This window comes from Heptranchias perlo, chromosome 5 (assembly GCF_035084215.1).
Source record: "Heptranchias perlo isolate sHepPer1 chromosome 5, sHepPer1.hap1, whole genome shotgun sequence".
NCBI lineage: Eukaryota > Metazoa > Chordata > Chondrichthyes > Hexanchiformes > Hexanchidae > Heptranchias > Heptranchias perlo.
In genome coordinates, this window is record NC_090329.1 from 84,713,418 (window position 1) to 84,738,640 (window position 25,223).

A 25,223-nucleotide genomic window follows, 5' to 3' on the forward strand; every position below is an offset into this window, starting at 1 on the left:
TCCAGCCGCAATATCACTGCGCAACTGGTGGAAGCCAATCTGCACAGTAACCAGAACATATCCAGTGTTCTAAAGTTGGAGGCCATTTCCCCTGTCCTGCTGTCTCAAAGCTCCTAACCCATCTAGTTGATGTATCCTTTCATGTTTCCCCCATCTCAGTGAAGAATAATGTGATCCCTTTTCTGTGGAGGGTTGTGCAATTGTGCAACTAAGGAGATGCCCTCCCAGCTTTCTCTTCTACCTGTTTTGTTAACAACAAAAGATTTACAAGCAATGCAACAGACTATAGTTTGCATACAGCCATGGTACAAACCTAATTTTAAAAATTGCATACTAAAAGAATTAAATTTTACATAAGCATGAGGGCAGGAAATATGACTAATTAGCTTATAATTATCCCTATATAGCTTTAACAGCCACAATGGGTAACTGCTGTTACTAAACTTAAAGTGAGGATTTTATTTTTTCTGAATTTATGTTGGCTTCATGGAGACCAAGATTTTAATCCAGTTTCTTATTTAATGATAGAGACTGTCTTGTAGTTTGCAGTCTTTAAAATATCAGCTTTGTTAATTGTATCCATGTGATTTATAGCAATTAGTGTTAATTGTATTCAGGTGGTGTGTATCAATTGGGGCTCTCTTGTATCCTTCGATAAGAGAGCTGATCTAGGGTGTGGTGTGTTTAATGTGGAGCTCTGTGAATAAAGGCTTTGAAGCAACTGGAGACCAGGCTCTAATGTTCTATTCTTCACTACTGGGCTATCCAGCTTATAACAAGCTTTTCTCACTCTTGCCTAAAATCTATGGAAATCCAAGAGAGAAAATGGGACCGTGTAAGAAATTGGATGAAAAAACATAGGAGACAGAAAGTATTCATGTGCAATGTAGGAATGTACAGAGTGGAGTATTGCATGGCTAAGTTTCTTATCTTTGTAAGTAACCTGGATGCAGAGGCTGATTGCAAGTTTACTAAATTTAGGGAATGCAGACAGGACAAAGGATGTAGTTAAGATTTTGCAGAAGAATTGCATCTTGGGAGAAAGAATGAGCATCATAGGTATAGAATGAAGAGGAATTCTAATTCTGCTTTAGATGATACATTGGTAAGAGTTCAGAGAAGACCAACAAGAATGATTCCAAATATAAAGGGGGCAAACTATGAGGAAATATTAGGGAAGGTTAAGCTACACAGAGAGTAAAAGGTTAAAGGGCAATATTTTTGTGGCTTGAAAGTATTAAATAGCATTGACAAGATAAATCCAAAATATTATTTTAAATGTCAATCAAGCCAATGGAAGAAGAGGTCATAAATTTAAATTAATGAAAAGTAAAATTAACAGATCGTAGAAAGTAATTATGTAATCAAAGGGCGACTAATGTTTGGAATGATCTACCAGTGGAATAAAAGAAGAATTCAAGATGTTAGATTAGGTGAGTTTAAATACTAGAAGGGGAAGTTCAATGGGTCGAATAGCCTTTTCTCATCCTTGATTTTTTTAACTTCATAGCCCAGATTTTGCTGTAGCAGGGCATCTAACGGCACCAGGGAGGGAAACAGGGTATCTGGGACCTGAGTGAACAGGGCAAGCAATTGTGTATCTCCTTAACTAACCAGATTGAGGGATTGTGAAATAAACAGCACAAGGACTGAAAAGTAAGTGTAAATTACAGTGGGTGAATTCAATGTCAAATCAGGTACAGAAAGAAAAATTGGATTAAGAGACTAAGAGAGAGAGAAAAAGAGACAGAAAGGAAAAGTAAAAAAAAATAAAATTTGACATTTTTAAAATCTCCAACAATTAATACCTGAAGGAATGAGATTCCACACTTGTAATAATTAATCTTCAGTGCCAGAGAGGTTGATTGGCAGTAATTAACACTTAATCACATCATTAACAGGGTACTTAGACTTGAAACGACTAGACTTAACTTTCTGTGGCGAGTTTAGATCATAGCTACCGTGTAAAAAGATCTTCACGCCATTCAATGTATTTAAAATATTTTTTCTGCCTCTTTTCCTGGTCCCCTGGCTTGTGCACCTTATATTATGTGTTTGTATTCCACCCCTTTTTCAAGGGGTGCGAGATGGGACTTTACTGCTACCAGGTGATAAGTCAGGACAATATAGAGTGTCGACACTTTTAATGTCAGATTCGCTCAGTGGTTGCATTCTTACCTTTCAGTCAGATGTTTGTAGATTCAAACACCAGAACCTGACCACATAATCTAGGCTGAAACTTCAGCACAGCACTGAGGGTGTACTGCATTGTCAGAGGCACTGTCTTTCAGGTAAAATATTATTTCTGCCTGTTCATCTGGACATAATAGATTCCATGGTATTTTGTCAAAGAAGAACAGGGCTAATATACATCCCTCAATCAATAGCACCAAAACTGTTCATTTATCTCATTGCTGCTTGTGAGACCTTGCTGTGGACAATTTGGTTGCCACATTTGTCTGCACAATAACTACACTTCAAAAGTAATTCATTGGCTTTGGGATGAACTGGAGGCATGAAAGCTGATACATAAATGCAAGTTCTTTTTTATCTTCTGGCTGGCAATGACCATGGGTTTAAAATTGAATCAGTGCTATTTTCCAGGCTGGAGATGGCTATGGCTTTGGCCTTCAATTATTCTCAGCTTGGAGTGATTAAGAGTTACCTAGTGGGATTTGAGTTAGGCAGTATTTATTGTCCATCCCTGGTTGCCCTGAGGGCATTAAGAGTCAACCATGTCACGTGGGGCTGAAGTCACATGTAGGCCAGTCCAGGTGGGGTGGTAGGTCCCTTCCTTGAAGAACATCAATTGTGTTTTTTCAACAATCCAGCAGTGGTCATGGTGATTTTATCTGGTGCCACCCCACAAATAACTAGATTTATTAAATTCAATTTTGTAACTTGTCACAGAGGTATTTGAATGCATGACCTCTGGGCTACTACTAGGCTACTGCAATGGGTTTCTATAAAATAGTGGCAGACCGTAGACCCAAGTTTAACAGTGTAAATGCCAGGAGCCAGCTCCCAGAATCCAACTTAAAAGACCAATATTAAAGGCTTTTAAGTCAGGTGGCGAGGAAAATGTAGAACTTGAATGTGTTAAGATGTAGTCTGCAACACTTTATTGGTTCGTGCATGGTGATTTTCCAACATTGGTTGTGTGACATCGGTGAGAGACTGTGAATGGAAACCAGGTGAATCTCCCCTGGGACAGAGGGAAATATCCCCAGATTCCCTGCATGAACCTTGTAAAGCCTTGTTACAGATTCATATCTGCAGAGGTGTGAAAGCAGGTTTCCCTGCACACATTCTCGACCATGAAATTATATGGAGGAACCAAAAGAATGAAAAGAAAAATAAATACAAAAATGGGAGTAATTAATTGCATCTCAATTTGGTTAAATCACTTAATTACAAAACCTATTGCTCCATCAAGGGCAATTCAGCACAAAGAAGATTTGTTTAAAAAAAAACTTATCAATATGCTACTAATGTTCCTGTGCCATTCCTTTTCATAGTAATTAATTAATTAATTAATAATAAATATGGAATATTTTATCATTGAAAGACAGTTTGAAAAATTTTGAAAATCTCATTGGATGTGATTGTCACAACTGTAATTTTCACTTTCTTTTCGCTTTCTTCCTAGCAAGAGAACTCCCAAAATGTTTAGACTCACCTGCACGCTGCAAATAGTCTCCTTGTACCAGCAGTAGTGTTTTCTGTGATATGGAAATATTTGCAATATCTTTTTTGATGGACCTTTCTTGTTTATACATTCCCATAAAATGACATTTTTTTCTCCTCCGTTTTTTAATTCTTTTCCTGGCTTTTTATAGACACTTATTGAAATGGTAAAACAATGTTACGTCTTCCATGTATCAAGTAATTTCTCCATAATCATTTTTTCATTTGAAACTTATTAAAATTTTATTTCAGTAATTATTTATTGGGAGGCAAGCTGGTTAGAATAAATGAAATCAAAATCGACAAGAGAGCATGCTTCCATTCTGCTGGTGTGATGGAAAAGGCAGTATTTATTCAACGTTGGGCCAATCATAATGGGCTGGATTGTGCTCTGAGTAGCAAACAAACGGTCCCAGCCGTTTGTCAGACTTGCATTTGCCCATAGGCTTTCTATAGGCTTTTGCACGGCAAGTTGCTGTCAGCCAACCATCCAAAAATGGCAGTGCCCTCTACAGGGCATCTGGGACCTGTGTGAACAGGGCAAACAACTGTGACTCTCCTTAACCAATCCGATTGAAGCATTGTTAATAAGCAGCGCAAAGTCTGAACCAGGAAGTGTAAGTTAGAATAATGAATTCAATGTCAAATCAGGTACAGAAAGTGACATAAAGGAGATTATTTTAAACCCCAAGAACGGGTGGGTTGGGGGAAGTGGGAGTTGAAAATAGTTGTTTTTTGGGTCGAGACCGCAACCCGGCTTTATTTCCGAGTTTAATGTCGGCGCGGAAAAGTACAGGCTTCCCACTGGGAATGCAAAGTCCGAAAATTTTGCGGTTGCGACCCAAAAAAACAACTATTTTCAACTCCCACCTGCCCCAACCCATCCGTTCTTGGGGTTTAAAATCACCCCCAAAGAGAGGGAAAGATTGGATTAAGAGAGAGAGAAAAAATAGACAGAAAGAAAATGTTTTTTTAAAATCTCCAATAATAATTAAATGCCGAAGGAATGAAACTCCATACTTGTACATTTTAATTTTCAGTGCCAAAGAGGTTGTTTGGCAGTAATGAAGATTTACCACTTCGATAAAAGGGTACTTACACTGGAATGGACAGGCCCTAATATTTATCGGTGAGTTTAGTCCGTATCTACGGCGTCAGTACAGGAACTTCACGCTGTTCAATATATTTGAATGGTAGGTCAGACGGCAAGATGCCGTTTTTGCACAGCTTTTGAAGGAGCGGGGTGACTCAGACAACAACTTCTGGATTTCCACGTTTAACTGCACATGTGTGGTTGCTGGAAGTTGCTGTCCGATTTGCATATAAATAATGGGGAGTGATGTTGGCCTCAGCATTATTTTTATAGCCAAATCTAGCTCATATTCTTTTTAAGGTTTTTACAATGTATACAAGGTTCACATTTATTCTCTTCTATGCACAGGTACAAGTTTAGCCCTTGGGGCTCAGAGATCACTATTCTACTCTCCTTTTGAGTTGCAGGGCTCATTTCAGCTTTTACTGCAGTGCAAGTTATATTACATCCTTTAGTAGCATGTCTGGGCAAATGGCCTTTTTTCAGTTGCATGGCTCTCAAGTGAACATAGCTAGTGGATGTATTACTGACATGTGCTAACCCTCCAAATTACATGTGGACAATTAATGTTTTCAGAGTAGTGTTCACTTGTCCACATTGACAGATGAACATCATGCTCTCCTCTCAGTGCCGTTCCTAGCTTCTACCTGCTGTTGTCGGCATGGAATGCCAATGCATGCTGTATCTAGCAGTTCTTGGATGATCAGAAATTCTTGCTTACAGCATACAGCGACACTCAACCCGTGGAGCAAAAACTGCAGCAGGTAGGAGATGGAATGGCATCGGAAGTATGAAAAGGGAAATGGGTATTGTTAATTGAATCCATGTGATTTATATCAATTAGTGTTAATTGTATTCAGGTGGTGTGCATCAATTGGGAACTCTTTTGTATCCATTTATAAGAGAGCTGATCTAGGTTGTGGTGTGGGCACATTGTGGATCCCTATGAATAAAGGCTTGGAAGCAACTGAAGACGAAGCTCTATTATTCTATCCTTCACCATCAGCCTATCCAGCTTACAACAGGTACTTCCCAGTGATTTGTGGACCTGGATAATAGTTCAGACAAAAAAAGACACCCTTATACGATAGTTTCGATAGTCAAAGTGATTATTTAATGATTTAAAAAGTGCACATAAGCATGAAGCAACTCAATCAGTACGTGGATGACTCTACCCGATTCCTACAAGCAGGCATAAAGCAAAGTAAGAAAGTAACACATACAACCTTTATAAAGCATCAAGACAGCCATCTACGTCTCGAAGTAAGGTATCGATTGCTGCGGTGATTGCTGCAAAGAGTGATGTGTCAAAGTTCTTGCCTTCTCATCATGGTTTGTCTTTTTGTCAAAGTTCAGCAGTGAAGTTTTTTGTTTTCTCATCATTGTTGGAGGAGCTCTGACTGCAGTATTTGTTCAACTGTTGCTCCTGGAACTGTTGACTGTTGAAGCTTCTATGATAGGGTGTGATCCAAGTTACGAGAAGACCCAGTTTGGCCAGTCGCCCATCGTTGCATTAATGATGGACAGTTGTTTGGACCACTCTAGAACCACGTGAATCCACTGTATCTTCTTCTCTGTGTGAATCCAGGTACATTTAACTAGCTGTTTTGTTTTGAGAACCAGGTTGTTGTTGAGCATCAAAGATGTCCTCCGAATATCCCGTATTAGAACCTTCTCAAAGCTTCTCTACAGCTGTTTGAACTTTACATTTGTTGAGAACCGAAGACCGGTTCAAACTCTCTCAAATCGTCTCGCATCTTCTGGAAGGTGATGCAGGCTTCTGTCTTTCGTAGTGGCAAAAAAACAGCATGCCAGCTTATCTGAGAAGGCCTGATCCAGGAAGCGAGATTGCTAGGACACAGAGGTGCTGATTCCAATATAGACCATGACTTCTAATTGTTCCCTCTCCCTCTCCCAAATCTTGTACCTGCTCCATAATATTCCTTATCCCGGCACCTGGGAGGCAACACAACATTTGGGACTCTCTCATGCAATTCCAATAGCAGCTGTCTATTCCTCTGACTATGGAATCCTCTATTACTACTGCATTTCTGCACTTCACTTACCCTGTTTTGGGAAACACTTGTTCCACAATGTCACTGTTTTGCTTCCGGTTGTCCTCCTCCAAGTTGTTGTCATTGTCACAATTGTGCAGTACTGAATTCCTATATGACAATTTTAACACTTTCAGGGAATCCCTGCACTTACTACTATCTCCTCTTCCTACCAAAATGGATGTTCTCCCATTTCCCTTCCAATTAACCTAAAAAATTATTTCATTATGTATAAAATGTCTAATTGTCATGAAAGTAGGGATGAGTATAAAAGACGAAAGAAGTTAACTAAAGCCAGTATTGGGAATGCTATGACGGCATTGGAAAAAACGATAATGCAGTAATGATTGTACGGCTATTTTCAGATCTGTTACAAATCAGAACACAATTAAGTCTGCATTAAAACATTGAGGGGGTCTGTCAGGGCAGGTTAGATACAAAGATAAATGTATAACTGATGAGTTAATCCGATACTTTGCATCAGTTTTAACCTCCTTAAGATGATGCAGTATTACAGCACATGTGTGTAGATAAAATTGCTTAATTAGAAATATCTGTAGAAATGGTACTGCTGTAGAATCCAATGCCAATTATCCCAGAGTGCTCAATTAAGCCTCCCTGGTGAAGCATAAGTGGTGAAGGCAGATCTCCTCAGACATCCCCAAGTAGCTGTGCTTAGGATTATACACCCTGTTATGTGGGTAATGGTGAGTGTGCCAGTATGCCTCTGAATCTATGAGGGCATGTGGAACTCCCATTGGAATCCCCATCTTAAGATTTTATGGTACTTAGTATTAAATTGAAATGCCTGAAATGCCGAGGTGACAAAAATAAAACAAAATTGTAAGTCAAAGCACAAAAAATTGCAAGAAAAGTAATCCAAAAAGTCAAAAGTGAAACAATATCTAACTTCAAACAGAAACCAATACAACACACCTTTAAGATAGGTTCTCAAAGATTAAGCATTGGCTCAGCAGATTCACATGTTTTACACTGGTCTATAAGTCTTTACGTGCAGTTCTTGTGAAAACACTGGGAATGAATTCCCCTAATTTGATTAAAATTTGGGTGCTCTGTGATACTCTTGCTAGCAGGCAATGGCTCCTGACTGAAAATCACTGCTGTTAAACTTTGGTGAAAAGTAGACCTATATATTTCCTGGTTTCCAATCCTCACTTCTGATTTTCTCGTCAGTACTACCAGTGAGAAAAACTTGTCACTTACATAGTATGAATATTATGGTACTAGCCTTTAGCTTGGGAAAAGCTTTATGCCTCACCATCCACCGTTCCCAAAATGCTCTCACAGCCAATTGTTTCAAGAGTGGTCTCTTCCACAAGAGTCATTGGCTTAAATTGCAGTGGGCCATTTCCTGTACAAACTTGTAGACATTGACTAAAGGCTGTTTTACCTTCCAGGCAGAAGAATAGGACAAAGATATTGAAAGTACCTAGGACAGTGACAATGTCGCATAGCTACACAACAGCAGGGGCAAATGTCATGCTGCAAATTGAGGCTGCATATTCTTTCTATGAAGCCCCTTTTCCCCTGCATTCTCTTCCTGAGGCCTATCTTGCTGAAGCTCCTTTTCTGTAAGCATCCAGGTACCTCTTTCAATGCCAATATTGTGCAGCATGCTGCATAATACATTTGTTCTACCAACTCACTCTGGCTCGTACTGTGAGGTACTACCAGCATGAGTTGGTAGATTAGTAACATTATAGGGATCCAAGTCCTGCTCTATTATATTTATGCATTGTTCATGTTAATGCTGTATGCCCTTTCTTCAGATCTGCGTCTTCTGCAGAAGTATCATAATTCATTTTCCCAGGAACTAACTTTGCATTTACTCTTGCCCTATGAACAGCTGTGGAAACGATGACCCCTTATGCTCTGCGTGTTGTGAGCAGTCCTTGGAAAATAGGCATTAACTTACAGAATTTTCTGTCAGTGGTCACATGACACCCAAACAATAAGGGAATAGTAGCCCTTTTTGTTGGTAACAGAGATGACCCTGCCAGCAGGTGCATGAATAGGAACCTAAGTACAATAAATGGCACCTTGTCCTACGAGAATGCCACATAGGAACATGGTTAGTTAAATTGGATCTGCCTCATCAACTGATGCTGCCTGTAGTACTTGACATTGATGCTTGCTAATACATGCCAAAAGACAGCAAATATTACTTGAAAGATACGGCAGTGAACAGCATACTAGTGGATCCCAGTGATGTTTCCCACTCGTGTCTGGAAGCTCCAATTGATATAGATGTTAATAAGGTGGTCACTTTCACTTCCACTGAGTGTACTGTTTGGATGTTTTAGTTAAACATTGGGACTACCAATGCCATCATCTTTGGCCCCAACACAAACTCTATACCCTTCCCACCAGTTCCATCCCCCTCCCTAGCCACTGTCTCAGGTTGAATTGGACTGTTCACAACCTTGGTGTCCTATTTGACCCCATATACTTTCCATCACTAAGACCGCCTACATCCAACTCCATAACATTGACTGTCTCCATCCCTGCCTCAGCCCGTCTGCTGCTGGAACCCTCATCCATGTCTTTGTCACCTCCAGACTTTACTACTTCAGTGAAAATTGGGCGTCCTATTGATATCATAGGATTTCCATTTTAAATGGACCTACCGCCTGACTCCGGGGGCCGCTCCAGCTGCCCAGCGGTAGGACCCAGTGAATACTGTCATGGTGTTGTGGCGATAAGTCATCGCTCACCATTTTTGGGGCTCTACCACCCCATTTACCCCAAGTGGAAGGGATGAAAATTCAGTGCAATGATTTTGGCCAGAATAGGAAATGACAGGGATTGGCGTTCTATTTTTGGTAAGATCAGATCAAACCAAGCTGAGAACCTTAACTAAGGTGAGACATATTCTTATTGCAGATGTTATGCAATAGAAAATACAACAATTTTTAAAGCAAATATCAGTATTGAGAAGATTTAAATATTACCTGAACTAATGATACAAATAAAACTGAATTTTCACTCCTCTTTACTATTAAATTTGGAGGAAGTCTGTACAAATATTACTAATTTGTTTGAATTTCAATCCAGAGCAAAATCATGCCAAAATAGTTCAAACATTTAGCAAATTCTAGATGTTAACATTTGACCACATATATCTAATGTTTTTTACCCTATCAATCTCATTTAAAGGGGTATCAAAACATTATTTTATTTGTTCATTCCTACTTGTAGCCCCAGTTGTCAGAGACCCTGACACTTTGTCTGTAGTCTGCTTTCCTTTGATCTGCTACTACAGGCCTTGACAGATCCACAGTTGAAAACTTAATTAGATTGTCCCCTGAGATCTTTCAACAGCCGTAATTAGGTTTTGAAACGCAAAATTTATAAAAGGGAAACAACCAACATCCATCAAAATACAAAGCAGGTATGAATAATTATCTCTTAGAATATTGTAATTTAGAGTGGTATCAAATCAAAGAAAAAAAGATTAGAGTCTGTAATCAAAGTGCTCATGATGACTTTTGCCAATTACATCCTGTAGACATTAATGGAAGCTATATTTGGAGAAACTTTGTAAAACACAAGGGGAATTATGAGAAGCACTAATAGATAAACTCCCAGGATTTATGCAAAGTAGGAATAATTCGTTATCTAAACAGCAGCATAGATTAATGAAGGAATGGACCTCAACCCAGAGACCACATTAAGACTGCTGCATAATAATGAACCAAGGTTCCTTCAGTTTGTATGAGTGCATAACTTTGTTAGCTTTGTTTGATTTAATATTTATTGCACCATTGAAAGGTAAATAAAAAGCAACAGCTGAAAATCTGAAATAGAAACAAAAACAGCTGGAACACTCTGCAGGTCAGTTAGCATCTGTGAAGAAAACCAGACAAGTTAATATTTCAGGTCAGGGCAGGATGGGTTGATAAGGCTGATAAAAACACATAAGGGATTCTTGGCTTTATAAATAGAGACAGAGGGATAAATTTAAACCCCAAAAATGGGTGGGTTGGGGGCAGGTGGGGAGTAAAAATACTTGGTTTTCAGAGCGGGACAACATCCCAACTTCAACACGCCTGCTTCTGGATTTAACCGAGGGAGATTTGTCTGCATGTGGAGAACAAACACCAGGAAGTCCCGTCCCCACTTAAATCCAGCGGGCTGATACTTAAAAGGGCAATGTACCTCATTGAGATACTTGAGGTACTTAATATTTTGTGTATTGGAATAATAACTTTACCTGTTCGGGATTCCCATCGCTTCTGATTCATGTCAGGTGAAAGCAGGCAGGAAGGGCCCGATCTATGAGGTGAGTGCCTTTGTTGCACTGCTTGTGGGCCCGGAGGAGCAGGAGTGCTTCATCCAGGCCCAACAAGCTCACCTGGCCGACAGGACACCTGTGATCGGCTGACTTCCCCCCCACCTCACTCCGATCTTCACCTCGCGCCCCCCCCACCCACCCACCCACCCCGAATTTCTCCCTGCTCTTTCCCCCCCCCCCCCCCCCAATCTTCTCCCCAGCCCATGATCCCTCCCTCCCTCCCTCCCTCTGGTCCCCAGCTGCGATCTGCTGCAGCAGGCCTTCCTGGCCGACAGTCAGCCAGCCTGTCAATCAGGCTGGCTGCCGGGTGCGAAACCCAGAAGTGAAATTGATGGGCCTCATTTGGGTCGCGATCCCACTTACCTTCCGGGTTCCACACCCGGAAATCTTGCCTCCCTTCCCGGCTCTCAGTTAAAATTTACCCCTTTGAGTACAAAAGCAAGCAAGTTTTGCTAAATCTTTATAAATCACTGGTTAGGCCTCAGCTCGAGGACTGTGTCCAATTCTGGGCACCACACTTTAGGAAGGATGTCAAAGCCTTGGAGAGGGTGCAAAGGAGATTTACTAAAAAGGTACCATGGATTACGTGGAGAGACTAGAGAAGCTGGGATTGTCCTCCTTAAAGCAAAGAAGGATAATGGGAGATTTAATAGAGGTGTTCAAAATCATGAAGGGTTTTGATAGAGTAAGTAAGGAGAAACTCTTTCCAGTGGCAGAAGTGTCGGCAACCAGACACAGATTGGCAAAAGAGCCAGAGGTGAGATGAGGAAATTTTTTTTACGCAAGTTATTATGATCTGGATCTTACAGATGAACAGTATCTAACAAAGGGAAGGGGAGGAAAAAAGACACACACACATTATATATTATACACATCCCACACAATAGAGAAGAATAATGATCTTTAATGTACTATTGAAAAGGTGACTATTGCAGACAGGTGGTTGATGTAGACACCTTCTAATAGTTTGCAAGGCAGATTTTCAATGGTTCAAAATTTGTCTCTTGTGGATACCAAATTTGGGCCAGATATGATTACCTTCTGATTGTAATAGGTGGATTGCTACTATTACACAGCTGTTAGATTCCTCTATTGTAATGCACAGAAATAGGTGAAGGTGAGACAGCTATCGACAGGTGTTCCTCTTTGCAAAAATGAAAAACTGCCAGATCTGCATCTCGATAGTCAAAGGCAGGTGGCTGCTATATGGATTTTACTACATAAAGTTAATAGCCATGGTGCTAAATATCTGAAGCGCTTACTTGCACAGCAATATGGCCTTGAACTGTGTCTTAGAGACAGACCCAACATATCTTTACACACCTGCTGTCTGCTATTTCCATTTAAAGAAGCCAAAAAATCCTGATGACAATATGTCTTTGAAGTTTGTTTATCCATGAAATAGTGACAAATTGCCACTACCACTTGACGCTAGGCAAAGATATCCACCAGTAATAACTCCAGGAACATGCACAGTGACAGCTTCTAGTTCTGCTATGTGGCAGTGGCAGAGAAATAGTGGCACTCTTGAAATGCCAACCTGATAAGGGAATCCTACAATTTAGTACAGGAGGATAATCAGTACCAATACTGGCCCAAAGACATGATCAAATGGCATTTTTACAATATATTTGAAAAAAGAACAATGGAACATATACCTGGTTTTTCACAATGGTTTGTCTCTCTGGGAAACGAACTTCTCTGTGCTAAAAGTGTAGAGTCGCTAGAAACTATCACATCCAATAATAATGCCCATAAGATAATGGGCTGGAAATTGCTTTAAAATCAATGGTGAGCTCAACAGCGCTCTCCATTGTTAGTGGACAATTGAAAGAGCAAGTTCCAGCGTTTGCACATGTGCAGTTAAATGTGGAAATCCGGAACTTGCTCTTCCTGGTTCATTGGCGATCTGACAAGATCATCTTAAAGGCATATCGCCGGCTGAAATCAATAGACCAGCGCCAACTTGCTCTTCTGCCCAGCTGGCAATTAACTAATATCGCCACAAAACAGGTACGTTTAAATATACCAGATCTAAATGAAGTCTTAATGACTGCCAAACAACTAAAAATTAACTTTTAAAAATGTGGCATCTCATTCATCCTTATTTTAATATCTTTTGGTCATTACATTTTTTTTTTAATTAAAAAAATTATAAAAATGTTTTTTTTTACTTTTTCCTCTGTCTCTTTTATTTAATTTGATTATTTCATACCAGCTTTTTTTTGTCTAACTATTTTTTTACAAATGATGTCATTGTTGTAGCTTTCACTTCCTGGTTTTTACGTCGCTGACTGTACTTCAAGATTTTGACTCTTCGCAGCTTTTCAAGGATGCTGTAATCTGAATGGTCGAGGGGAGAGATCAATCCTCTTGCTTCTTCCACAGGTCTGAGCTTTGCTGGAGTTAACATTGGGCTCTTCTCAGATTCCCATTACAGGAGGTGCGCCCAGTAAAGAACGCGATAAATTAGTAGGTTACTATAAATCTATGGAATGGCGAGCGCTGCTCGGAGCAATTTACGAGCCAATATGATCAGAATTTGCTTCTTGTATTTTTAAAGTGTTTTAATAGTACGTCTTTTATTTATACAATTAAGGAATAAAAGAATCAGGTAACTTTGTTTTTTTCTTCTTGCGTGGAGTCTTAATCACTTTTTGAAACCCCAGCTGTATTGGCATCCATTGGACGTTACTCATAGACAGAGATAATTATGGAAATTGCACAACCTAGCAGGGAACAGTTCATATCCAATTAAGTATGAAATATTGTGAAAATCCATTATACTCTTAACAAAATTGTACTGCAGGGCTTTTTTTGCTGTTATAATTGAATGCGCCTTTGTTTGACTTTTAACAGAAGTGCAAATAACATACAGTATGCTGCATGAAGAAAATAAATTTATTTTGCAAAAATATTGTTAACTCTCCTGCTGGCTCATTGCCCGTTGTGGTACTTGGCCTACAGATGAAGAAAGCTCGGGGTCTGGACTGGGTTAGCTGATCTACAATTTCCCCGAGTGCCAGGGCTCCTGCTCCTGATTGCTATCCAGTGACTCCTGCTAGAAATTGTGGGGAAGGTTGAGGTCTTCCACCTGGCACAAATGGAGCGGTAGGCCCGAAAATAGTGAGGTATGACTTACCACCCCATTCCCACCAACTGTGTGCTTAACCTTTATATTCCCAAGGGCCTAGCATTGGGGGCAGGAGTGCCACCTGAGTCAGGCAGTAGGCCCTTTTAATATGCAAACTCGGGTCCTACAATGTACATAGGACTCCAATTGCTATTTTAGGACTCAACTGGGTCGAGTGTGCACTGTGCATGTTTTGCACAATTAAAGCTGGCGGTCCAGCCAATTTCAATTTATTTTTGTGGGGCCAGGAGGAGCAGGAGTGCCACACCGCGTCTCTCCCACCGCCCGAGAATGGCTACTCTCTCCTGAGATACTGCCTTTCACCAAAAGCAAGCCTGATGAAAAGCAATAAGTTGCATTGGTCACATGGGCTGCAATATGTCTGCAACAGAGTGACATTTGACAAATCGAGATCAATTCCTGAAACTATATTAAACAGAAGAACACCCTCATTCTGGCTGCTGGGGGACGTTTGTTGCTATCCACTGAAGAATTTTGGAAGTGTTTAAAGTTAATTTAAGAAAAGAGGGATCGGGAAATGCACACAATGACGTGCCGTGCTGGAGGTGGTGACAGTTTATGTTTATTACTGCCAATGCTTCGCCTCCAGAGGCATGGAGCGAAAATCATCATGTAAGGTAGGTGGTGTCTCTGGAGGCATGTAATGTCATCTTGTTTATTCTATGGCTGCCTCTAGAAGCAGTACAGTAATATAAATGGGATATTAGTTTTCAGATAATAGGCACTTTTATATTATATTGTAAGCTGTATTCCTAAGTATAAACAGCATGACCTACGGGAACTGGCAGTGTTGTAGACCCAATAAACTGTGGGTCTGTGAATCTGCGATCAGATTAAGAACAACCTATTTCAGCAAACCAAACACCCAGAGCCGACCTTTCACAGTTGCAGTCCGGGTCTACACAACACAGCACGTTGACGGGCACTGCACCAGACACTAAGCGTAAAAGGGAGAGCAAGTCGTACGGAGGTCGCTCTCCCAAGACAGGAGCTGTAACACTCAGTAAAGGTAAAAGCACCTTATGGTGCTCCCCTCTTTCCACACAAGCTGAGCTGATTGAGGAGTGAGGTTGAGATCCCAGCCATGATATCATTAGTGAAAAGAAAAGGGTCAGCATCAATCTGACAAAAAGATTTAAAATCTTTGAGCATTATCATTTTAATAAGGGCTCCATTACTAGTCAGCATTTTAAAAGTTTCAGCATTTTAAAAGTTTGCTGCTAGTAATTTAGGTGGATGAGATTACTATAATGAGTGGAGTTTGTACCACAGTATTATTATTACAACATAGCAATACGTTTCTCAGACCAGTCCTTGTCAGTGTGCAAGTTGTGATTTTTCATAGTTATAAATACTAAAGAAGACAATGATTCATTTGTTTTCAATACCTATATTATGCAATTCTTTATCTCATGAATAATTAAATTATCAGCCTGTTTTTTTATTGTTTTGTATGGCAGGTTTGCATTTTTGCAACCCATTTCACTTGAATATAAGATTTTTTAAAAAAATCTATAAAAGAAATTAAATATAACCAGCATAAAAATCAATAAAAATCAATACTCAGCGAATGTGCACCTACTTAAGAAACAGATTCATTATTGGTATAAATCCCAATGTCAATTTCAAAATAATTGATTTTTTTTTTATATTCATGCTGTCAAGATTTTAAGATCTCAAGCAGGCGGTAATTACTCCAAATCCCTGCTCAGTGCATATTAGTTTCAGAATTTACAATCACTACTGAAGGTTCTGTAAACTAAATTTTGCTGCAAGAGTTTTGACACTGCACTGCTCAATTACCCTTGCCATATTTTTACCATTTTAGAGATAATCAATTGGGGGTATTCTTGGCAGACAGTTGCGATTATCTGAGAATTTTGCTGAAGCCCATATGAAAATTATAAATTAAAGAACATATTATTTACCTCAACCTTCGAGCTTTGAATCTTATTTGAAACAGCGAAAGTGAAAAAAAAATTCTGATACCACTTATAAATCGTGAGTGGCAAATTTATCACAGAAAATGCAGGTCAGTCAGCATCTGAAACAAAAAGATAAGTTAACATTTCAGATAAAATATTTCAGGTTTGACCCTGACATTAAGCTGTCTTTTCTCTTTCAGATGCTGAGGGACCTACTGTGTATTTCTAGAATTTAGTGCCTGAGTGAATAAATGCATCGACCCATGTGAGGTACTGCAGCCAGGAGGGGCTCCATGAGTTTAATCCTTGGTCTATGCTGTTTAAGCTGATTTCAATCAGAGTAACTGTTAAGGATACAAATTGGCTTCATTTAGGGAGAGTAAAAATTAAGCTGAGGACCTGTTCATGATTGCTATCCAGTGACCCATATTGGAAAGTGTGCATGTATGGATGTCAGACGAGGAAAGGATCAGGCTTGGCAGTGATGCCCCCTACGAAGGAATAGCCTGTCCATAGACTCTGTCTAGATATACACTTCGTGGAGGTACTGCAGGATAAAACAGCACCTTCAGGAAAAGAGGTGAGAAAATTGGGAGAAAACACAGGCATGTTTTTGTTCACTGTTGCCAAAGCACCTCTTTTTTAAAACAATCTAAATTTAAAGTATCTTAACATGCTTTAGTTCAAAAATATGGCCTGGAACTGGTTAGCTTTTTGTTAACCCTTTGTTAACAGGCTTGGCAACACATCCTGTTTCCCTGCCTTCCTCGGATGATCCTGACAACACCAAGGACTATCGGGCGAGGAATGGTGGTAATTCCTGGCTCACTTTCAGAAGGCCCGAAAAAGCCTTTTTTGGATGGGAAGGGCCCAGTAGTGGGAACTGTCCTTCTGTCTGGCCCAATCCACTTGCAAAAAGCAATATTCTGTTCTTTGGGACTCTTTCACCCCCTTTAAGTAGCCTCCTCCCCTTCCTCTGGTGCTGCAGTGGCAGACTCACTGTAACACTACCCTATTTTCCATCTCTGGCATTGGCAGGCTCCCTCTTGTAACAGGATCCTATTAGGATTCCACCCTGCATTGATAATGAGCTGCAACCTACGAAGGTGAGTCGAGATCACAATGGGGTCGGGGCAGTGGATGGAAGTTCTGCCCAACCCTCCTATAGGAAGAGAAGGGAAATGCAGCCTCATCATTCTATGATGTGGAGATGCCGGTGATGGACTGGGGTTGACAATTGTAAACAATTTTACAACACCAAGTTATAGTCCAGCAATTTTATTTTAAATTCACAAGCTTTCGGAGGCTTCCCCCTTCGTCAGGTGAACGATGTGAAATGAAATCCTCGAAATGAAATCGCATTTATAATTCACAGAACAATGCTTGGTGAGTACAGACAGTTTTTTCAACTGCCCGTTGCCAAGGCAATCAGTGTGCAGACAGACAGGTGTTACCTGCCAGGTCTCACAGAATATACAAATCACCAAAAAAAAAAACAACAAACAAAAAAAACAGAGATAGAGAGGTAGAAACATAGAAAAGACAGCAACTGACCCGTTATATTAAAAACAGATAACATTTGTTCGCTGGTGGGGTAACGTGTAGCGTGACATGAACCCAAGATCCCGGTTGAGGCCGTCCTCATGGGTGCGGAACTTGGCTATCAATTTCTGCTCGACGATTTTGCGTTGTCGTGTGTCTCGAAGGCCGCCTTGGAGAACGCTTACCCGAAGGTCGGTGGATGAATGTCCATGACTGCTGAAGTGTTCCCCGACTGGGAGGGAAGCCTCCTGTTTGGCGATTGTTGCGCGGTGTCCGTTCATCCGTTGTCGCAGCGTCTGCATGGTCTCGCCAATGTACCATGCTCTGGGGCATCCTTTCCTGCAACGTATGAGGTAGACAACGTTGGCCGAGTCACAGGAGTATGAACCATGCACCTGGTGGGTGGTGTCCTCTCGTGTGATGGTGGTATCTGTGTCGATGATCTGGCATGTCTTGCAGACATGCCAGATCAGGTGAACGATTTTTTGTTTGTTGTTTTTTTTTTTGGTGATTTGTATATTCTGTGAGACCTGGCAGGTAACACGTGTCTGTCTGCACACTGATTGCCTTGGCAACGGGCAGTTGAAAAAACTGTCTGTACTCACCAAGCATTGTTCTGTGAATTATAAATGCGATTTCATTTCGAGGATTTCATTTCACATCGTTCACCTGACGAAGGGGGAAGCCTCCAAAAGCTTGTGAATTTAAAATAAAATTGCTGGACTATAACTTGGTGTTGTAAAATTGTTTACAATCATCATTCTATGACAGTCTCCCTAATGAAGCGTCAATGGTGAAAGCAGGTCTCATCAGACATTCCGAAGTAGGTATGCCTAGGTCAAAAGATTTGAGTCCTGAGCTGGGGCCAAGTTGGCATGAGATGCTTGAGGTGCAAGCACACTTGCCTTTGTTCCCTCTCACTGAACTCCTTTTCCCTTTCTGATTCCATCACTGCTAATGGTTGACCCAATGGATTGCCTATGTTGAGCAGGGTGATTACTGTTGAGGAAACTGCTGCTGTCGGCAACAGCGCTGTGACAACGGTCTTCGCAAAAAGAGTCTTGCAATGTAAAAATGCAACAGCAAAGAGCAGCAGAAAGTAATACACCGAAGATAAAACAGAAACTGCAGTGTGAAAAGTCCCAAAACATGATAACTTGCAATAATATAGTCACTCATCTCTTTAAGAATCCACATTCTGAAGGCCAGAACAGGTAAGCCCAAAAGTACAAGTGAGCAGCACCAAAGGAATTAGGAGGGCAAAAAAATGTGGAATTGGTTGTGGGACCAATTTACATTTGATTGATTAGAATCATAGAATTTTACAGCACAGAAGGAGGCCATTTGGCACCAGTGCTGGCTCTCTGAAAGAGCAATCCATTTAGTCTCATTCCTCTGTCCTTTTCCCATACCCTTTAAAATTTTTCTTTTTCAAATATTTATCTACGTGACTTTTAAAAACTATTATGGATTCTGGTAGGTCATCCATGCCCTAACAACTCTCTATGTTCTCAGGATATGGGCGTCACTGGTAGACCAGCATGTATTGCTCATCGCCGCCTTCTTGAACTGCTAGCAGTTTAATACAACTGAGTGCCTTGCTGGGCCACTTCAGAGGGCAGTTAATAGTCTACTAGAGTGGTGTGAGACTGGAGTTTCATATAGGTGACCGGGTAAAGGTGGCACATTTCCTTCCCTAAAGGTTATTAGTGAATTAACCGGGTTGTACGACAATCTGACAGCTTTGTGGTCACTTTTACTGATACCAGCTTTTTATTTCTAGATTTTTTTTTAAAAACTGAATTCAACATAATCACTACACTACACCAAGAGTCTGTCAAAGAAAGTTCTCCTAGCCTTTTCCTTCATTCTTTTGGCGATGATCTTAAATTAATGCCCTGTAGTTACTGATTACTAATCGCTGGAAATATTTTTTTCCCATTTATCCTATCAAAACACTTAATTATTTTGCAAAACTCTACCAGGTCTCCTCTTAACTTTCTTTATTCTATGAAAGAAGCCACAGTTTCTTTAGTCTCTCCTCATGACTAAAAATCTTTCATGCCTTATGTCATCTTAGTGAATTTCTTCTGCACCCTCTCCAAAGCCTTGACATCCTTCCTAAAGTAAGCTGTCCAAAACCAGATACAGTAGGGTTGATATTCCCTTTCATCCATTTCTCTCTAAGTGGTGTGATGTATTTGAGTTGTTTAGAATGCATACATTTTGAATTCCTTTTGAAAACAGTGATACATATTTCAGCCCTATCAATAAAAAAGATGGCTGATTTATGCAATTGAACTCTTATCATCTTTTGCTCTATAGATTCCATTTATTTTACATCCAAACAACTTTATGTGGAAAAGTGTGAATAAATAAGTAAAACTTTTATGTTTAGTTCTTTTCCCAGTTAAATTATATGAATGTAAGATTGTTTTGGGATATGGAAAAAGCATTAGACGCAAGAAATCCAGTCCCTTTTCATAGAATCTACAGTAGTAAGACCTTTAGAATGAATACTGTCTCCTTAAGGAGAGAATGGGGCATAAATTGCTCTCCTGAGGACGCATTCATCAATGGCATCCTCTCAAACTGCGCGTGAAGACAGGGAGCAAGTTCGCGAATGCGCACATGCTCACTAAAACCCGGAAATTATGAACTTACTCCCATTGGTTCGCCGGTGGTTTGACAGGTTCGAATTAAAGGGCCATCTACCAATCAATAAAATCATTAAATACTCGTAGACTTACCCATCTGCCCAGCTGGAACCAAGATACTTATACCATGCCTTGCCATGCTGATCAGAGCAAGTTCCAGCCCATAGGGTCTTTTTTAGACTAAAAAGCTGGATTTAAAAAAATCAGCCCTCTCACAACCTATTCCCAGAATATGTAAAAATGAAACATTTCACATCAAAAAATTGCTTTGTACAGCAAGAATCACTTCCCATATTTAGTTACAGATCTATTAAATGTAGCAATTAAAGTGAACATTGTTTAAATCACAAAATGAATCTTAAAAAAAGATGCATTTTAAATATTGTGCAAAGTCTGCAGTTTCTGATTGGACCTTAACAAAGTGATGTTTTCTCTTTAAACCTCGCCTCCTGCATACATGAAATCTGCATAAACCCAGCCTATATAGACCACCAAAAGAGTCACTGATCTTCCTGTCAAATTGCCCTTTTGGCGGAAATTTATAAATTCTATCTGGAATAAAAGATTTTATAAATAGCATTGTTAACACAGATCAAAGCAAAACAGAATGATCAAATCTATTTGTTTATAATTTATTAAGTAGTTATACCTTAATTAAAAGCAGGTTTGAATTTAGTATTTCCAATCAATAAAAATAATTTTTCCCAAGATAGACCAGTGAGCAAATGGGTCTAACCTGCATACCTGGGTAAATAATATTGTCTGTGAGGCGACGAGCTGAAACTAATCATGTAAAACTTGAGATAATTGCTTGATACTTGGCTTTTGCACTGGAAAAATGAGCTGTTCTGCGGTAGAAAGTTGCTGGATTTCAGGCAGAAAATTCCGATTTTACGGCCACCTAGCAAGCTCTGTAAATAAATAATACATGATGGTTCCGGATTTCAGCAAACGGAACAGATTGGAATTATCTACAAAGCAGCAGTTCCGCAAAGAGGTGGAATCATTTTGATTTAATTTTCTGGTTGTGGATTGATTTAATATTTATCACAGGTTTGGAGTCTATATCATTAAAAAAATTGAAGGACCGTCTTTTATTTTTTTTACAACAAATGTATTGATTTTGCACTTTACGGAATAGAGTGCAACATAAAAAAACATGTATAAAGTAAAGAGTATGATCTGTTTGGCATAACAATATAGACCATAACATCAGATATTAGATACAATGGTATCTTTCTAGAATGATGTAAACTCCGCTATTTAAATGGGATAAATTAAAATCCTAAAAGCTCAAAAGACAGACACTTATGATGAGGCTCATGCCAATGAGAGAACATCGTGCCCTTCAGTAGAATGATACAATCTGTCTCATACATGAAGGTGAGAGTTTGGGGTATATTTCTTCAGTTCATTAATTTTAGCAAAACAAATGTAGGTGTGAGTATTCCACATTTTATACTTCTATCTACCTTTTCATTAAAGTTAGCAGACAATTTAGTCCCTTGTGACTCATCTGTTGTTGACTAGTTTTATTATTTTAATGCTTGAATGTTCAGATTTAGTAATGTGATAATATAGGTAGAACTGGTCTCTAAAAATCATAATAATGTGAGCTGCTGCAAGCCAACGTGATTCTACAGGGGAGAAAGATGAGCCAAGGTGATTAGTCAATGCAAGTTTCCATCTCTGTTTATATGCAAAGGACACAAGGCTTTTGAGGCTTCCAATGGTGATATAAGTATATATACATCAATAATTAGCAACATCTTTGTATTCTCACAATGATTAATCTTAAATAATCAGTATGACTACACAGCTAAATCATACCAGCTATCTAACACAGTGTCCTGTGGAATACAGTTGCTCTTTCTAACATTGTCTAGTACAGGGCATTCACCATGAGTACATCCTGAACTCATTCTCAGTACTATTGAGAGATTCGGTCACATCCAGCCGACTGACATATTCAGAAACATGCGCCAAGCCTTCCAAAAGCACCGATACTATGAAGTACTGCACACACTAGGGATCGTAACTGTTCATAATCTCATTTGCCTCTACCCAGGAAGCTGTAGGGCAGAAAAACTGCCAGACTCCCATTGATCTCCGATACAACTTCTCTGAAGGAATAATAATCGAGTGTTTGAAAATGAACAAGATTGTGTGTAGCTGTAGGAAAAAAAAGATTTGGATCAATGATAGTTACAAGGTTGTAGGATTAATTTTTTCTTAAGTTGTTGGTCGGGGTGATTCTTAAATTTACTAAATGGACTGCCACCTCATTAATTAGATCGCCTCTATTTTTGCTTTTCAATTAATAATAACTATTTTGACTCTTGATTAAGTTTCCAACAATGAATAGTTAAGACAATTAATGTTATGTGTACTGATTGCAGTATCAATAATTGAGGTAGATTACATGCTGAGAAATTATTGCAAACATCTAATTGAGGGGTTGAGATTACATCATCAACTTTAAGAATGCAGCTCACGCACTTTATAACCCCCTTTAATGCACTGCCTTGAAATGACTCCTTTGTTTCCTCTAATAATTTATGGTAATACTGTTCAATAATGGAGCAGTTTAATTGTTTGTTTTTTTTCATGCAAAATCACCTCTCAATGAGAATGCATTCCACTTCACTGAAATGTGATGATGCCCAAACAAAAGCATTAACAGTTGGGATTGCATTAAGTTTATTGAGAAATAATTTACAGTTGATTACCAGAAAACAATATGCTAATATATATTGTAATTCATAAGCAGCCCCTTGTCACTGCCGCATCAATATCCTTTGTGGTCCAGATTGAACATCAAGTATATTGATTTCATCAACTGTCACTAGGTTCAAAATATGATTGAAGAAAAAAGAGCTGAAAATAAGTAAGATATATACCAGGGTGTAATGTTAAGGCAGAGACACATTCCTCAGCTTGAATGCCAATCTTGCGGTTAGTAACAACATATGAACTCCATTAATTAGATTGGAGGCTTGTGATTCCCTTCTGGGTATTGATTGTTCTTGGGGCAAATGATTGGCAACTGCTCAAATCTGCTGAGAAATCAGCATTTTCACCGCCAGTGTACCATTTTATGTAAAATTGTGATACTTGAGGAACAAACTGTGCCATATGCAGCAAGGGCAAAGATTCTTAAAATTTGTCATGGCATGTCACACCACAACAGATCACTTACCCTAATTATGTTCAATGTTGCAACTGAGTTAAAGTAGTGTAGAACCCTGGGGGCCGCAGAAAAACTAAACATTGAAGGGGGTTAGATTGGGCCATGGAGTGTCTGTTTTTAAGGCGCTATGCAGCCAACTAAGACTCGAAAATGGGGTCCGAGATGCACATGCACACTTCTGATGGGAAGTGCGCAGGACGCCATCTTAGTAAAGGGGTTTGCGCGGGCACACCTAATGAGCACCGGCAGCATGTAGAGTAGGGAGATTATAATATGGATCAGTGTGCAACGCTGATTTGAAGCAGCCAGTGATGTTTTGGACCTCCACACTCTAGCCAACACCCCATCTTAACCTCACACAACTGAACATGATGTTAAACAGCATGAGGACCCCCACCAGTGCTATTTAAAGGGATCATGAAGTACTTACAGGTTAGTTGCTGGAATATTTCTTCTGGCTGCTGGTGCAGTTGTACGCGTTTTTGGAGGTTTCCTATACTTGGCTAAAGTAAGTACTCTACAGGGAATGGTCTGGCTGGTCTTGCAGTATTTTTGTGTCATTTCAAATATTGTGCTGAGAAAAGTTGCTTCCAGACATGGGTGGCCTGGTAGGACTTCCTCTGGGAATTGACCATGACTGGGAGAATGAAGAAAGGCCAAGCAGCTAGAAGAGGAAGGAGGAGGAGGAGGAGGAGCAGGGCACTCAGCAGGAGGCCATATCATTGAAGGGTCTTCAGGGAGCAATTCTCTTACCTCAACTTCAGCGACAACCAGTGCATCAGACGTCTTCGGTTCACAAAAGAGGACGTGACTGAAATCTGTCAACTGCTACAGCCTCAACTGCAGCCACAAAGCAGGGCAAGTACAGCATTGCCTGTGATTGTCAAGTTGACCGTGGATCTTAATTTTTACGCCTCTGGTTCCTTTCAGCCTGCTGCTGGAGATATAAGCAACTTCTTGCAGTTTGCAGTGCACTGCTGTATAAGGGAGGTCGCTGAGGCTCTCTATACAATGAGAAACACATTCATCTCATTCCCTTTTGCCAGAGACAAGCAAGAGGAGTGAGCATGAGGTTTTGCACAGATTGCAGGCTTCCCCATGGTGCAGGATGCCTTTGATTGAACGCACATTGCCTTGCATGCTGCTCATCTGAACTCGGCCATATTCATCATCAGAAAGGGATTCCACTCCCTCAATGTGCAGCTGGTGTCCGACCATGCACAGCACATCATGCAGATAAATACTCGCTATCCTGGCAGCAGTTATGATTCGTTCATTCCACAGCAGTCCTCTGTTCCACATGTATTTGAACCAGCACGGCAAGTCAAAGACTGATTACTGGGCGACAAGGGTTATGCCCTCATGACATGGCTCATGACTCCAGTCAGGAACCCACGCACATGTGCACAGCAGGCCTACAATGAGAGCCATGCTACCACAAAGAAAATTATAGAGCACACCATCGGCGTCCTTAATCCACGCTTCCAATGCCTGGACTGCTCTGCAGGAGCCCTGCATTACTTAGCTGAGCGGGTATCGAGATTTGTGGTAGTATGCTGCATGATGTACAACCTGGCCATTATGGGGGAGCAGCCCTTTCCACCAC